This window comes from Urocitellus parryii, chromosome 5 (genome assembly GCF_045843805.1).
Source record: "Urocitellus parryii isolate mUroPar1 chromosome 5, mUroPar1.hap1, whole genome shotgun sequence".
NCBI classification, from domain to species: Eukaryota; Metazoa; Chordata; class Mammalia; order Rodentia; family Sciuridae; genus Urocitellus; species Urocitellus parryii.
Genome location: NC_135535.1, coordinates 13621639 through 13639726, shown reverse-complemented (window position 1 = coordinate 13639726; position 18088 = coordinate 13621639). Strand labels below are relative to the sequence as shown.

The following is an 18088-nucleotide window of genomic DNA, read 5'->3' as shown; positions in this document are numbered from 1 at the left end:
CTTTAGATGAGTCTGGCTTGCCACTTGCAGATGGCATTCTCTAAGAATTGTCATCAGCATCATTTGACCGACTGGGAGAGTGGATTTCACAATTCCTGCAGGAGCTTGGGTATAATTACACATTACCTGACTGCAGGTCCTCTTGACAGAGTGCATTATTGCTTACCTCTGTGACAAAAGTTTGAGGTAGGCATCATGCATTGATGTTTTATAGAAAGGGAAACTGAAACAAAGAGTTTAAGGAACTTGCTAAAAGTTGCACATTGAATCATCACTGTCTTCCACAACCGGCTGAAGTCTTCCGAAGGGCAATTTCTTAGGATGCTGGCCAATCTGAGAAATAACAAAGAACTCTCTGACCCAAGGAAAGCCTGCTGCATGTTCAGAAAACACAGGGGTCCTTGTGGAATACCATGCTGGGTGATATAGGGCCTCCTTGGTAGGATGACAGCTCCCTGAGATGACGGTGTGTGGGTTTGGTGTAATTTATTCGATCAATTTATTGGGCTCCTATCTAAATCATCACCTTAGCACAAATACATAAACTAGAGGCATGGGGAAAATACTGCCGCCCACTTTGTCATTGTGCCTGATCATATCCAAAACTTGTAGAATCCCTCAGAAAAATGCATCCCCAATTCAGGGAGGGCAAGCACCAATCAATTCCACATGAACTAACTAGGTTTGGGATGTGTGTGCAAAACGGTTAGATAGACCTAGAAGGAAAGCCTGGTGTCCTTAGCTCAGGGGCAGTGTCCGCGATGACCAGCTGCAGACCTCACTTAGTAACTGTGGATCACAAAGGGGTGCTTGGGAGAGATGACTCTCGATGGCTAAGGAGCCCAGGTTGGTATCACAATGGTTTTAGGGGCCCCGGTGGGTATTACCTGTTCTTCTGGCATGTTAAAATGTGTCATACATGAAGAACTGATGAAAGGGAATGAGCTTTCACTGAATTAAGGGTGGCCAACTGAATCCCAGCTAAGGACATCTTCAGATATCAGAATCCAAATTCTGTATTGTTGCACCCCCCCACATTGATTGGAGTCTCAATCTTCTTCCTCAAATCCTCCACTAGCCACACTTCATTCCTGCCAAAAGGAAAATATGTTTTTTCTAGCTTGTGTGGTCACCTCTCTCTTGCTTATTTAGCTGGCCCTGGGCAGGAACTGTCCTTGCCCCTGCCAAACCCTGCCCACAGTTCTTCTGTGGCTTGTCTCTAGCTTTGATGCCCCACGAACAACCAAGTTCCTTTATCTTTGACCACATGAGGTGACAGACATCTCTACCCAGTACTTCCTGTGGGTATTTTTATCTTCAGGTGACTCAGGCCCTTTAAAGGACCAAGTGGGCAGTATTGAGGCCCAGTGACACCCTATTTGTTAAATATCCATCTCCTGCACTGGTCCACAAGGCAAGGACTGCAGAGTATCTGACACACAGTAGGTGTTTAGCCTCTGTCTGCTACTAAGACATTAGTAGTTTCACTAAGTAGCTACTCATTCGGGTGGGAAAACCCCTCTCAACCGGTATGAGGCTAATGTTGGGGTGTGTTGTCTTCAGCAGTTCAGCCTCCCCGTGCCCCCAACCTCAACACATTGTCCACTCTGTGAGCTCAAGCCTCTGCCTCCCCGTGTTGAAAACTGCAAAGACAAGGCAGCAGTGTGAAGCACGGCACTTCCATCGGCTGCTCGGCTGAGGCTTGAATTCCAGGTCTCACCCTCCAGAGAAGGAAGAATCTGCAGGGACACCCTGAAGTCCCGGCATTGCCAAGACGAAGATTCAAAGCTCTCCATCTGTACCTGGGCTGCCTTCATGGCAGCCCATAATCTTTTCACATTAAAAAAATCCTTATTTAGTAACACAATGGTTATAATTTTAATATCCATCGGTTGAGGAAAAACAAAACAATCAACTGCCACTAAGGTTTCATTTTGCTCTTTTAAATGGATGCATTTGCTGCTATATCAATTATTAAAACAGGAATGAGGAGAAGCAATTTTCCTTAGTCTCAACAGTGTGGAGTTCTGTGTGTGGGTTAATGGATTCCCTGAGTGATCCGCTCAGTGCCTCCCCCAGGCAGAGGTATCTGTGGACAGAGGACCCGAGGAGCAGCCCAGCTGGGGGCCAGGGGTGCAGAGTCCGGGGTCAGACTTTGTTTCCCATTCTCGCTCTGACATTTTGCTTTCTGTGCAGCCTCGAGGAAACCCCCTAACCTCTCTCTGCCTGCTGTATAACTTATGTCTGTTCCAATGTGTTGAGTGCTTACGGTACTGGGTGGAACACATTAAGCAGACATAACTGGTCACTATTTATAAATATCATCATCCAAGCTAACCGGCCAGCTTCTGAAAGCCAGCGAGCCCCTAGCCATGCAGCTTTCTTTGGCGGTCACCCAGCCCAATTAGGCCATGGCAAAACTTTGTTTCTCCAAGTGTGGTTTGGAGGCCACGTGCTTCAGAAAGAACGGAGGCTCTGTCCAGAACCAGTCAGGGCCACAACCTAGAGGTTAGTAGTTATCAGGAGGTTGCTTCCTTGGATTCTCTAGTTTCTGGAGGGGGGATTTCCTGGCCTCTGCTGCTGAACCCTTCTCTCCCCATTGGTGCGGATGGGGCTGCCTGACTGGTGAACTTCAGAAAAGTTATCAGGTGCGTATGGGGCTGCCTGACTGGTGAACTTCAGAAAAGTTATACAGCTTCGCTTCCTCTTCCATCCCTTCTTCTGGGAGCTGGAGAGTTGCAGAGAGCTTGCCATCAATCTGCTCTTCCATCATGTGGGTTTATAGGGCAGGTTTCCTCCTGTGAGGACCTCAGCATGCTCGGCATGTCCCAGGAGGGGGTTGGGGGAAGTGCAACTCTGGGCTCTGGGTTTAGGAGGATCCATTGTGGATGCATGGCCGAGTCTTCCAGTTTCACCATATTTCAATAAATATGGTGACATTTTGCTCTTGCTCCTCTAAGTTGGGCGGTATCTGTATATGTGAGCGTGGGTTTAGCGCCCTATATTAATTCCTATAGACCCCAACACTTATGAACATGAATTCTGATCCTGAGACTAGTTAGTAATTGGCACTAAAAACCCAAACCCATGGGTAATTTAATTGAGTGTCAAAGTTTGGGAATAATTGATGGAGAGGTCTGGAAGCTCTGTCTGCCTTCCTCAAAGGTCAGGTTCACCTGTGCGTCACTGGCACAAGATAAACTCAAGTGGTGTCTAAATCCAGCCTATAAACCAGCAATATTCAGGAGGGGGGTGGTCTCCAGTGCTATACTTCTTGAACACAACAAAATAGTGAAGAAAATGAATGTCATGTTCAGACTACCAGGTTTGAATCCTGGCTCCTCCGCTTACTAGCTGCGTGTCTCTGGGTATGCTATTTAACCTGTCTGTGTCTGTTTCTTCATTCGTTTGTAAAGTGGAGTTGATAAGGGTACATATGGCCGGAATTAGTTGCAGTTGTTCTTTCTCCAGGCACAAGTTAATTTGTGAAAATGAAGCTGTGTTCTTTGCTTTTTCAAACCACTACCAATGAATGTCTGGAAGCTGGGGTCGTGTTCACTTGCAGTTACCATGACCCTCAGAATTCCTTAGTCCTCCGCTCTGTTCCACGTATGACTCCTCACCCTCCCGTGCAGACCTCCAAGCTCTCAACTTCCCCACAGCTTTTCTGGTAAGGGTGCCGTGCAGCAGACATCCAGCATCGAGGTCCCCTCTGCTCCCTTGTCACAGTACAGATGAGACAGCCATCCAAGCTCATGGGCCTGGTGGCATCCAAATCCTGATCTCCAGAGACCCGAGTCCAAAGGCTCAACCTTGATCTTGCACATCCTCAGCCTGCCATCCCGTTAGGAAGGAAACCTCGGGGATTCCTGGGGAGATGCCCTGGGTGCCACCGTGCGAGGACCGGCTCAGCATTGTGCACCTCCCACCTCGTCTCCTTAGGAGTCATTACAATAAAACACCGTGACTAACAGAAAAGGCTTTGTCATTGTTTCCCGAGCTGGCCCTGTGGTTATGATTGACTGCGCTGCTCTCTGTCTCCCTTACTCTCGGCACAAGTTAACTTATGAAAATGAAGCCGTCTCCGCTGCTTATTCATACATCACAACTAACAGCCAGACAGGAGAACAAGCCCGGTATTCTGCAGGGCCCTGGTGTCGGTGTCACCAGCCGGCAGACGGATGGCTGCAGGCCGGGAACTCCCCTCTCTCCTTCCTTCTGCAGGTTTTGGCTCAAGGCAGGGCTCCTGCTCTTCAGGAGGCAGAGGATGCTGCTCCCACCTGGAGCAACTGGTGTGGGAAGGTCAGGCGGAGCTGGTTCATTGGGTGGGAGAAGGCAGGAACCCAAGGATGGGATTTAAACTCAGGCAGGACAGGCTGCAGCCCCAGGTCTGTGACTAGGAGACAACCACTCTAACTCTGAGTTTCTTTACAAAAGGCTAAGAATCAAACCTCTCCTCACCTCTGAAATGAATATGCAGATCAAATAGGATAATACATGCAGAGCACCTGGCTCATGGTAGATGCTCAAGACCTTCTTTTCCTCTTTGGATTGTCACTGTTCACACTGTCTACGTTTTCCTATTCAGGAGCTAAGGTTAGCCGTGTAAACTGGACTATGCAAACTTCAGCCTCACTGTCCCCTTCCCTGCCCTGCTGTCCCCTGTCCATACTCCACTCTGCCTTTCTGAGTCTTTAGCTTCTGTGATGCCAATGTCCCTGGGAACATTCCTGCCGGCCTCCTTCCTGGGGCTCCCCTCTCTACGTCCCCTTCCTCCCGGTGAACACGGACTCCAGAGCTTGGTTCCCTTCCTTCTTGCTCTACATTTCATCCATGGACGGCGGAATCTGCTCCAGTGGCTTCATTCAGAGAGCACCAACTGGAAGGTAATCGCCAATCTGCACCCCAAGCCCAGGCTTCGTTTCCTACCCTCTTGTTCTTAAAGGCTTCTGTGGGCTCACTGTTTCCTTTTGGCCGTTTCACAGTGATTTTCAATTTGACCTAAGCAGGACCAAATTCAGAATCATGTCCTCTTCGGCTCTCTGAGCCCTGCCTGGCCTGCTGAATGGCGCACCGAGGTCTGACTTGCCTGTGGAGCCCAAAGACTTTGAATCCATCTTGACACCACTCTCTTCCCATTCTTCACACCCACCTACAACCAGATCCTCGGATTTTACCTATGAGTATTTCTGGAATTCATCCCCTCCCCTGCTCAGCCATGTCCTTTTTCTCTCCCTTTCTGGGGTCCCTTAGCAGATGTCCCCAGTCACCTTCCCCTCTGGGTAGCTCTTCACCATTCCATTCTGCTTACTGAGCCACAGAAATATTTTGAAAGTATACACTGGATGGTTTGCCTTCTTGATTAAAATGCTTAAATGTGCTTGTAATCTCAGCAGCTCAGGAGGTTGAGGCAGGAAGTTCTAAGCAACTCAGTGAGACCCTGTCTCTAAATAAAATATAAAACAGGGTTGGGGATGTGGCTCAGTGGTAAAGTGCCCCCAAGTTCAATCCCCAGTACCCCCCCTCCCCGCCTGCACCAAAAAGTGCTTAAATGCTCCTGGAGTCCAGTATAGCGTGGATGAATGAATGAAGGAAAGGTGAATCTTTTGCCCAACCCACCGCCCAGCCCATCAGTAACTGGTGGGCTCTATCTCAATGGAAGGGAAGTGGTGGTGTGTCAGCTGCCCTGTCCAGTACTACGCCAGAGATAGGCAGCTCCTGCCTCATCTGTAGGACACCTAAAGAGCTGTCTCCTTTGTTCCACCCCCAGGAAAGTTCCTGGGTATAGAGAAAGGCTGCCTATCAAAACAACTGTGCTAATAAAACCAAGCGAATATTAAAATATTAAAACCACAAGCTGTCCTGAGTCTCACAGAGACCCACCAATGCCCTCCCAACCTCATATTTATTCTAATAAGCTATTTTCAACTAGAAAAGCCTTTAAACACACCATTCAGTGCGTGTTTGAGCGCGGGATGTCTATAATAAGAAAAACATAGAGTATCATATCGCCATTTACTAAACATCCTGAAAGAGCTGCTACACAGCCCCAGGTGCCCTGGCTAGTCGGTGCAGAATAATAAAACATCTCCTGAGAAGATGCACACAAAAGGGCATTTAAACAACCCTGAATAGATTGAAAGGGACCATTTCTGAACTCGCCTGTCTCACAGCTCCTACTTGGACAATTCAGCTGCAGCTCAATGCACTCTGGGGTAACAGACACCTAGAGGAGTTTCGAAGGTTTTAGTCATGACTCTGGAAACTTCTACTTCCACAGATGCAGCCGATGAGGGCAGGGAGGGGTTTAGGGACCCGGGGTCCATGGAACTACGAGGACTCTGACTCTGACTTTGAGCTCAGGCTTCCTTTCGTCTCTGCTTCTCAAATGTGGCGGCCGCTTCTTTCTTTGAATATTAGCGCTAATTCTTGCCTGGTTCAAAGTCCAGTGGTCATGCACAGCACAGGAACTTCTGAGCCAGCTTGGAGTTCTCCACTTCCCTCATGTGTGAGAGGCTGATGGCTACTGTGTCACAGGCTGCAGTGGGACTCTCAACTAGGTTCATGTACCCTGGTTTATACAGCATGTCCCCGGGAGGGAGCCTGGGTTTCCATTGGTAAGGAAGCAACCCCACCCCACCTTAGACCTCTGCCAGCCCTGATTTTCCATGGAGAAAAAGCATCCCCCCTTGCTGACGTCGGTGAATGAGACCTAATCCCTCTGAGAGGAATTAGATTCCGTGTCCCTCCGAGAGGCTGAGTGAGTGAAGATGAAAAGAAGATTAGATTTTGCTTACGATGAGCAGGCCAGACAGAGCCCGGAGAGGTCACCAGAACACACAGGAGCTGCCTTTCTGAGGAGAAGCTTCCAAACACTGGATGATTCTAGAAGAGGCTGCAGGATTCTGCCCTCATCCAGCAGGACATGCTGAGTCCCTTCTCTGCATGAGGCTCTGTGCCAACCACCAGGGACACAGTAGTGATGAAGACAGACCCAGTCTCTGTCCTTCTGGACCGATTCTCCAGAGAGCTTCTCCCAGAGCCTGGATGCCATCTTCCAGGTCTCACCTCAAATCTCACTGAAGCAGAGACTATCTGAGTAGCCTGGCAGTTTCATCTTTAACAATAGCCTCATGGAGTCTGATGCATTCCGGCTTGGGGATCTTTCTGGGTAGGTGTCACCTGTCAGGTACTGCAGAAGGAGGCGGGGACTGTCCACAGAGCAGACAGGAACATGGTGACCTCAATGCTCCCTTCCAAACTCACTGTGAGTTTTCTTAATCCTATGCCCATGATGAGTTTCTCAGTGTCCCCTCCTGCTGGACAATCTCACAGGTGTTCTTGTACGTGTGGACAGCTTCCCTGGAGGGGACCGGGCTTCCCAGGGCAGGTGGCTCTCTGTGAGTCCCTGGCCCAGGCCTTGGAATAGGCGCTGTCCATGAATCATCTCAGAAATGCCTCGAGGGCCCCCAGGAGGCAGGCACTGCCCTGATTTCTAACCTCCAGAAAAGAAGCTGAGGTCTGGAGAAGTAAAATCTCTGGTCAAGGCCAAGGGGCTAGGAGGCCTGGAGCGGAGTCTTGTAGTCCCAGCACCGTGCTGTAGAAGTCTCCATCCATTCAGGGTTAGAAATCATCTGAAATGGAAATGTTTCTCTCTCCTGGGAAAGGGCTACAATGGTGCCAATATGGGGAGGGGTCCAGGGACATAGGCACGATGAGGAGAAGGGCACATTTGACCACCCCACCTGTTCTGCCCTTTAATCCCACTTGGGGCTGCAGAAAAGACCCTTTGGAAAGTTCTCGTTACCCACTGGGGAGCAGAGAGTTTAATTTCCTGAAGCAGTAATCCCAGGGCACTGAGAGGAGAGCACATCCCGCCCCAGGGCACCTCAGGAGAACAGCAAAGGAAGCCCTGAGACTCAGAGAGGAGTCTGCCATCCAACATAGGTCCAGATAATGAGCATCTGCCAAGATGCAAGAACAAGGCTCCCACCCTACCCTCAAGACTTCCCTGGGTGGGCCTGAAACTTAATTTGTGGCTTAAAAACGCCTGCTCAATCTCAAATAACGATTTTTCTCTTCTTCCTCCTGTGATCGTTGGTCTTTGGAAATGGGAAAAACTAAAAAAGGAATGCCGAGCTGCTGGGCTTCCTTCCAAGGCTGCTTTTATCACACTGAGTCCCAGAGCGCGTGGCTGCCATCACCTCAGAGCGCGGCCTCCGTCAGGGAAGCGAAGCTGGACTCTGTCCAGTACACCTCTATCTGTGCTTTTTGGATCTCTCTTTTTTAAAAACACAATGTGTTGGCATCTTCCAGAACTCTACTCGCAGGCACTCCTCTGCCTTACCAGCAATGGTCAAGGAGAGCAAACTTTGCATTTTTCCTATTGGGGTTGCAGAGAAGGTCCTTATTTGCAGGATTATGAGGCCAGTATTTTAAATTCTGGCTTTTCCAATTACTAACTGCAACCTGCACCCAACTGCTTGATGTTTAAACTTAGTTTTTATTTCTTTATAATGATTAATAATAAGATTCACCCTATGTCTAATATATTGAGAGCAAAATGAGATGTAAATTGTCAAATATTGTTGAATTCTGATGGAGTAATATTATTAGCCAGCATTTCTGGGTCTTTAAGTAGTAGATACTTAATTGCTTTTACTGCACATGTATTCATCTCATCAAGAGGTTAGCCAAGGTGTGGAGAAAAGCTGGGCCTCACTGTTCATGGAAAGCTCCAGTACTAGGCTCTAGGAGGGACCCTGGGAGACATGACCACAGACAGGCTATCCTTCTCCCCAGGAACAGCGTGCTTCCCAAGGGCCACAGTGCACACCACCACACAGGTGGGTTGAATGGTGTGTTCTAACACAGGTGTGCTAACAGGGCTGACTCAGGACACTGTGTACAGAGGGTCTTTATATGGTTAAAATATCAAATATTCTTTTTCTAGAAAAAGAATCAGTAATCTCTAGAAATGAAGAGCTAGAATGGGTGTGTATCTAGACCTGGCTTCCTTCAGGACCCAAAGGTCCACAGGCAAGCACTCCAATACACTAACCACTGGGGTCAAGAGCTGGGTTCTGTAGCAAGGCCCGTCCAGAGGGAGCCCGCTGACCACACTCTCTACAAGCCTGCTCTCTGCTGTCCTCCTTGGAGAGAAAGCTCCCTTTGTAAACCAATGGCAACACACCTACGGCAGCAAAGAGTCCTCCCCTGGTGTGGCCTTAGGTCACCCACAGTCAAGTGGCGTCAAACCAACAATAACAATGCACGACACTTGGCCTTTTAATAGTTTGATGTCCTTTCTGATGGAGACTAAATGGGGAGTCCAAGTTTAGGGTAGAAAACAATTCTGTCCGGCAAAGTCGCAGAGATGGGGGTGGGCGGCAGTGAGGGGGAGCCAAAGCGGGAATACAATGGCCTGTGGGAACCACTAAGCAAAGATTGACCGCTCAGCTGCAGAAATATCCTTAACAAAGAGCCAGAGCTGGAGCTCCAACAGAAATCCATCCATTCATTTGTTCATCACTTGTTACCCACCCATCCATCTATCCGTCCACACGCCCCTTCATGCATGCGCCCATCCATGCACGTGCCCATCCATCCACACACCTGTCCATCCAGCAGGTATTTGTGGAGTGTTAACTAGATGCCAAGCACTGTTCCAGGCTCTGAGTTGTAAAAAACGACAAAAAACACTCAAAAAACTAAGTGTCTGTCTCATGAGCACTTTCATTCTAGTGGAGATCGAGATCACAAACAGATACAGGATAAAACACAAGTGGCCACAGAAGATCCTGGGAAGAAAGCAGATGAAGGGGCAGAGAGGACGGGGTGCAGCGGCCAGTGGTCCCCACACAAGCAGGGCTTCGGGAAGCAAAACTGAGGTGGCACTTCAAGAGAAAGGGCAAGTACCTCTTGCTCAGAGGAGGGCCAGCTGAGAAGAGAATGGCAGATGAACAGAGGGGCCCAGTGCTGAGGCCTCCAGGAAAGGACGAGGGCAGCCCTGGTGCACCTGTCCAGGGGAGATGGCCACACACAAGCGCTGTGGCCACGGACCCCATCTGGAAATGGTCACCAGTCTAGCAGTGAGTGGCAGAGGACGTCCCCCTGGGATGACGGCTATTCCTGATTCAGGCCTCAAGGCCACTTGAGAATGAAGAGGTAGCCAGTAGGGACACGAGGTGGAAAATGACAGAAGAGCATTTCAGAGTCTTCAAAAGGAGGAGAGATGCCCATCTCCAGGACAGGAACAGAAACAAGCAATGAGAAACCTGTACTCTGGGCCAGGCCCAGTTGTTTGGAGTCCTGAATCTGCACTTTAGGGAAACAAGACATTCCTATGAAATGATTCCAAAAGCACTTTTGAATTCTGACTCCAGGATCCCACAGTCAATTATTTCAAAGCTGCTTAAGACCTCAACATGATCACCAGTCCCCTGGGGACCCCAAGTTTCCCACAGACACAGGACTCTGTCCTACCTTATTTGATGAATCAATACTGCCTATTTGGGGTGCACTGAATTTTTCGTAGAGACAGGCCGACTTTGGACATATCATCATCCATATCATCATCTTAATAGTTTTGAAACAAAGTTTTTGGTATGCCTGTGGCTTCCACATCCATGCCTCGTCAAAGTGTGGAACAATCCTAAGCATCTTATAAAGCCCTTTTCGCTTTTTGCCTTTGTGCTTGATCTTTTCCATTTCAATTAACTTTCTCTTGAAGTGTCACTGGATGAAAGACATCACAGAAATGGCAGAACCTGTTAGAAATGCAACCTTTTAGCTCCCAAGAGAGTCTAATTCCATTTCACTTATGCAAGTTTTGACTGATGGTGACCCAGTATCTTAAGTGTAAGTCTCCTCATGATGAATCGTTTTAAAGAGCTTGATCGTGGAGGCAACCACAGCTCTGAGCTAATAGAACTCAACATGCCACTAGGTCACCTTCTGCAGCTTTGGAAGAATGTGCCAGGTGTGAATGAAGACGTTCAGTAGGGGGCATAGACAAAGACCTGGACTGGGAACAGGAGATCTGTTCAAGGAGAATAAGATTCTGCAGCTCACAAAACCGGGCTGTGCAGTAGCTCTCTGACCTGGACATTTGCAATTTGACAACTTCTGTAGCTATCACCAGAGCTAGGCACTAGGGCCAATGTGTGTCAACTTTTTTCCTTCACTAATGGAAGGCAGGCACTTGTCTGGCATTGCTAAAGATTTAAGAACAAACTATTTAAAAATAAACTTAATAACAACCTTTCTGCATGTAATTGTTATTAACTCAAAAAATACTTAATCGATATCTATTAAGCATAATGGATGATTCCTGCTAAATAAAAAGTAAGACATAATGACCTCGAAAACACTGCAGAGAAGCAAGCACAGGAGACACTTATGAATCATCTTGCAAAAGATAATTCTTGGCAACTGACGGGGCCAGAGGAAGACCTCAAAAGACAGGTGTGTTTGTCTTGGCTCTTCAAGGACAGGTAAGAATGTAGAGGCAAGGTAGGAGGTCGCAGGCCACTTAAGCTGAGGCAGCATCAGGCCAGGCTGAGAAGCGATTGTGGGAAAGAAGTGCATGGTTCAGAAAGGCGGCCACTTACCCAAACACATGATCCTGGTTCAGTGACTCATCTTGGCCACTGGCCACAGGTATAATCTTGTAGAATCCTTGCCTTCTGAGTTTGGGCTGCTCTGTTTCAAATGGGGCTGATAAAACTGACTTGCAGTTTGTTATAAGGAGAACGGGTCACATTGGTAAAGGGTCGGACGTGGTGCCTGACGCTACAAGCTTGTCCAATAGGTGAGCTTCGAGTTATCACTATCGTTAAAAGAAACTGAATTCAAAAAGGAAGACGAGGCTCAACCTGTGGCTATAGAAGTCTAATCTTGACTTGTATGTAGAGATAAGGGGACCTCAAGTTTGCTAAAGGCAAAAAAACCCAAACCAAACCAAACCAAAATATCACGATAATCCTGGCCCCATACCTACTTACTCCTTGGGTTTTTTTTTTTTTTTTTTTTTTTTTTTAATAGCATCACTTAAAGATTTATTTCAAATGGTGGCCTTCATACTGCTGGCTGTATCTGTTTGCTTTGAGTATTTGTAACCTTTTGGTCACACTACATACCCAGCCCTAGGGTGGTGTGTGCTGAATGCTGACCAAAATAGGAGATTTTTCTTTTCTGATGAATTCAAACTCATGTAGATTCCAAAAGCAAATTTAAACTCTTAAGGAACAGAAAAAAATGTTTCTGGTTAAGAAGAAACTGTGTATTAGTCCCTCTGTGCTCTTGTCCATAAGCCTCCCCCAAGTAATCACATTGTTTTGTTTGTTCATTTTTTTGTTGTTGTTTTTTCCAGGTTGTGGGGATTGAAGCCAGGGGTGCTGTACCACTGAGCTGCAATCCCAGTCCTATTCATTTATTTTGAGACAGGGTCTCACTACGTTGCATAGGCTGATCTTGAACTTCTGATCCTCCTGTTTCACCCTCCAGAAGAGCTGGGATTCCAGGTGTGCACCACCACATCCAGACCAAAGCATTACATTTGCAGACATAGGACTTTACTGCACAAGTGATGTGGGCCCAACACACATCGCCACACTTCCAGACTGGAACCTAGACCGTGGCTTCCAGGTGTGAAAGGCCCATTCTGAACCACTGCTAACCTGAAGCTTTTCCTTCCATAAAGGAAAGGTTCTACCTGAGTGAGTTGGAGTTACCTGTATTTATTTGGACCCTGTCTCTCAGAAGGGGAAGCACTTCACCTGCATAACTGATAAATCTAACAGTGTTTGTCTTTTATGCCTAGAGGCCTGTTCTGTCCTGAGGCAGATTCCATGCTTGGATGAACTCAGTGGGGGTTGGGGCTGAAAACAATTATGATAAGTTTATTAATAGGACATCTGGCATTCCATGAGCTTCCAAATGTTATCAAAGCCTTGACTTCTTGGAAAGAGGAAAAATATATTTAGCTGCTTGATTTTGGACACAGAGGTTTACATGGGCCCTCATATTGTCATGATACCTTTTAAATAATTCTCTTGACTCAAGGAAATCGGGCTGGGGTTGTGGCTCAGTAGTAGAGCGCTTGCCTAGCATGTGTCAGGCACTGAGTTCAAATTGCCACACCACATAAAAAAAATAAAGATATTGTGTCCATCTACAGATAAAAATATTAAAAACAAAAACAAAACAAACAAACAAAAACCAAATCCACAAGGAAATCAAACTAAACATCTGTGTTGAGGCCAGAGTTTGCCATGGTCTGGGAATAGCACCTTGGTCCAGAACCTCTGAGCCATTTGGCTGGGATTTCACACAGATTATATTTATCACTCTCTTGGAAACATAATGTGCCCTGCTTTTAGCAGAAATTTAAATATGTATGGGGTATGTGCAGTTCTCCTTCTTAATAAACAGCAATTAAAAAAAAATCAAAAATCACTAAGTATGTTTTCCCTTCTGCCTTACAACTTATTTTTCAATGTAATTTTCAAATGGGAACCTGTAAGCTGTTGAGATAAAGGCACAAGGTACACATGTAGGAGATGGCAGATGAGACCCACTCAAAGGTGGGCAAGTTGACTTTTTCGTCCAAAATACATCAATGTAGAAATTTCTAAATGGGTCACCAGCTGAAAATATCCTGAAATCAGGGAGAAAGAGCTCTTCTCCGGGCCTCTCTTTTCTAAGATGTCTATTTACGTGGTCATGGCTCCTCTCTGGAGGCAGCTACACTGCTGTCACAAGGTCAAATTTAGCCTGTTGTGCTTCTGCAGTCATCTATTCAGTCCATCTCATTTCTGACTAAGTCCTGCACGTAGGCAAATAGGTTCTGGTTAATAAAGTTGACTGTTGCACGAAACACATCATGGAGTAAGGATGGTGTATGATTGGCCACCTTTTTGGCCAATAGCATGGTCATAATCAGCATGGTCTTCTCGTTCTCCATGTTTAGGGTAAGTCTGCATTGCTGCTTTCAGGGTGGCGTCCAGGCAGTTGCTTCTGTCTTCCTCTGACAGTCCAGCATTCATAAAATGTGCCACCAGTTCATTCACCAGTTCTGACTGGATGCTACGGTCCATTTCATCCCTGACTTGGGCAAGATGCCGGGCAATGTTCTGTATAACTTCTTCTTGACTTTCAGAATGTGCCTCTATTCTTCCCATGAAGAGACTGGCACGGTTGCCATCAGTCTGCAGCTCATCTTCATGTTCCCCCTCCAGGTAAGTTCGCACAGGTAGTTCCTGGCCCAGAGTTCTCAGCTCTTGGTGAAACTTACAGTCAGAGAAGCTTTGGAGGAAGTCAAGCACCAGCAAGTTTGTGATGTACTCATTCCTGAGGTCTGAACCATTGCTGACCTCAGAGTCCATGGCACAGGCAGCACCTGGTAGCTCCAACTCAGTTTTGGTTCACGGAGGTCCAAGATCTCCACCACCCAGATGCCGCGCGGGAATTCGGGCGCAGGGCGCGTCCGCACCAAGGTAAAGTCCCCAAAGCGCACGGAGAGAGCCCGGACGCGGGCCGGATGACCCACTCCTTGGGGTTTTAAAGCACCACGTAGCAAAGATAATAAACAGAAGTGTCTACTAGACACCAGGTGTAGTGAACAGGGCATTTAAGACACATTGTTTCACTTTCATCTTCTAAATAAACCTGAGAAGATAGAAAATATAACCTTCCATTTAATAGAAAAGGGAAACATCTGCAGAGAACTTGAAGTCCCCTGCTTGTGGAGAAGTGCTGAGACGCCGTGGAGCTGGGATCAAACCAGGTCCACATGACTCCAGATGTCACAGCTCATCTCCTTTCAATGAGGCTCATGGATGTCATCCTCAGTGAAAGTCCTTTACGAGCAAGTGAAGGGTGAAGTCAAATAAAGGGTGAAGTCACATCACAGGGTTTGATATAGTTCAGGGTCATGCAAGAATGGGATCTGACTTCTCACAGTTGTCTCTGTCATAGAACCTTCCTGGCTAGATTCCCCTCATATCTTATGAGGCACGTGCCAACCACATACCCCACAATGGCACTAAAGAACAATGCACTCTTGAAGCTAGTCCACGATGCTTGTGAGCCCAAGTGATGGGTAGATGCGTGGATGGGCATCAGCAATGCTGGGAGCCCCATACTGCAAAGTTGGCCCAAGCTACACACACAGTGAAGAGATGGCCATTCTGGCCACTCCCAGGGGCCTTCAAACATGGGGTGTGATGCTGAAGTGGAGGTGCATACATAACATAAAGCTAACTATAGCAGCCAGAGGATGAGAGGGAATGTCTAAAAAGAGTAAAATGCAATTTCCTCCTCTATCCAGCCTTCCCCGCCTTCATAGGCTGAATTAAGCTCTCCTGCTGAGTTTCCACTGCTTCTGGACCATGTCTTCATTATAATAATTAGCTCTCAGCAGTAGCGGGCATTGGGATCCTTTAGGAGGCTTTAAAAAAAAATATATGTACCTGGCCCCCATCTCAGGAGATGCTAATGTGCAAATTTCCTAACACTGAGATGGACCAGGGAATTATTTTTAAAGAGTTTCCTAGGTACCTCTGTGTCTGGCAATATAGAAGACAATAAAACTTGAAAACCAGAACCTTGTCATGAAAACCAAAACAAAACAAAACAAATAAACAAACTTAAAACTGTGTATTTTTTTTAAAAAAAGTATGGATGTATGCATGTTAAAGGAACAGGTGAGTGTATAGAACATGAGGTAAAGTCTCAGAATCAATGAAGAAATAGAAGACAGTACAAATTCTGAGAGGTAGGCAGATTGAAGGTAGTGCCTAGGCTGGGAGCCTTCCTATCTATCTCAAGAAATATCAAGCATTGGTTTTAACCAATTGGGAAAAGGAGACAGGACCAGGACTGTGCAAGAACACCTTGGTGAACAAAGATAAAGTCAGAGTCTCCAAAGTCACGGCCTTGGTGGAGAAGAGGGAGTCCTGCAGAAGAGCACAGGAAGCTCTGTGCCTTGGCCTTGCATCTGCTGGAAGGCACAGGCAGGCACTGGAACTGCCTGGCTCAAGGCCCATCCTCCTGTAGTCTGGGGGCCAGAATTTATTGTGGATTGTCAATGTGAAAACCACTGTGAACCCTAGCACTTGGCAGAAGCACGTATAAATCCATTCTGGAGCACTGTTTTTTAAAACCTGAATGTGAAGAATTCCTACAAATAAATTTCCAGGGAGGGTGAGTTCACAGCAGCAGCAGAAAACCGACTAGGAAACAGCACTGCAGAAATAGCATGAAGAATTAAGACTCCCGAAGAGGATTAATTGGAACATAAGGAAAATGTGTTCAATATGTTTAAAGAAATAAGAGGACACAGAATGTGGCCCTAAAATATGTCTCCAAATTCCTTTGCTCCTTCCACTTTAAAAGGTAGAGTCTCCTTCCCATTGATTGAATTGTTTCAGTCACTCATTTCTAATAAATTGAATGGGATAGGAATGATGCTAAGTGACTTTTGAATAAGGGTATGACCTCTGCCTAGTGCATTCTCTCTCTTTCTCCTGCCCTCCCTCCCGCTCCATTTGCTCACTTTGGGAGAAGCCAGTCTCCATCCTGTGAGGATACCTGGAAACACACTGTGCAGGGCAGACTGAAAGCCCTTCACCTACAGCGACCACCCAGTTGCAGTGGTGTGAGTGCACCCTCCATAAAACCAATCGTGCAGCCCCAACTGACATACGACTACAGCTGCAGGACAGACCACAAATTAGAAATGCCTAGCAGAGTCCCTCCTGAATTTCTGTGGAACAGAAACCCTGAGACATAATAAATGACTTGTTTTAAGCCATTAAGTTTTATTGTAATTTATTATGCATGAATAGATAACTATAGAGAATATAAAAAAGTGCAACAAAAGAAAGAACACTGTAAAAAAAATGACCAGGTATATTTGAAAAGGCATCAAGAAGAAAGTTGCAGAAATGAAAAATGACTGTCAGCTGATTTCTCCGCAGAAACAATGTAAGCCTTAAGAGAGTGGAATTACACCCAGGAAGAGAGAAAATAACTGTCAATCCAGAATTACAGAGCCAAGGAAAGCATGCATCAGGATGGCAAAATAAAGACATTTTTCAGAGAATCAAAACCAGATCTTATTAGCAACAGACACTTACTAAGGGACATTTTAAAAGATATACTTCAGGAAGAGGAAAATTTCCCAGAAGTAATTTCTAAAAGGTGAGAAAGAACAGTGAGACTAGAAAACAGCAAATGAATAGGTAACAATTTTAAAAGGCACCGACTGAAAATCAACAATGCTACCTAATTAATAAAACCAGAAGAAAAACAAAATAAAATACTTATTATCCATTGAATAATAAGTATATTATTTTGGTGGAGATACTTACTATAGTAAGAGAGTGAAGATACTAATTTCAGATTTTAAGTAAAAAGAGCATGTTAAGATTCCTATTACATAACTTTCCATCTAGTATAGGCTAAAATTAGAATAAGAAATACAAGCAGCAGAATAACAACAGACACTAGTATTGCTGTATGTATAAACGTGGCTATATAACCAATGTGATCCTGCAATCTGTACACGTGAAAAAATGAGAGTTCATATCCCATTTGAATCAAATGTATGATATGTCAAGATTTTTGCATTGTCTTGAGCAACTAATAAAAAAAGAAATACAAATCTATATTCAATCCAAACATGGCAAGAAAGAAGAAATAAAGAGATCAAGAAAGGACATATAGAAGGCATGGTATCAATGGTAGAAATGACACCAACCCCATAATAACTGTTATTAGTAAACAGAAGCTGCTTCTAATTTTCATATGAAAAATTTAAAAAATTCATCTACATGTCTTTTAATAATTTTAAAATAAAAGATAGTAAAGACATAAAAGGCAAATATAAATCAAAGGAAATTTGGTGTGTCTGCATTAATAATAAGTAAAAGAAACTTCAAAGTAATACACGTCATAAGAGGTAGTCTTCTTTTGTTGGCACTGCAGGTTGAACCCAGGGGTGCTCTAACACGGAGCTCCATCCCCAGCCCTTTTTATTTTTTAGTTTGAGACAGGGTCTCAGTAAGTGCTGAGGATGGCCTTG

At 45.9% G+C, this 18088-nt stretch overlaps 1 protein-coding gene and 1 pseudogene across 11 annotated transcripts in view; both read right to left on the bottom strand.

The window, feature by feature from the left end:
- Large1 (LARGE xylosyl- and glucuronyltransferase 1) overlaps window positions 1-18088 on the bottom strand; it is a 506960-nt gene that overhangs the window by 108794 nt on the left and 380078 nt on the right. The gene's annotated exons all lie outside the window — the stretch shown is intronic.
- LOC144254792 (BH3-interacting domain death agonist pseudogene) lies at window positions 13802-14437 on the bottom strand (annotated as a pseudogene).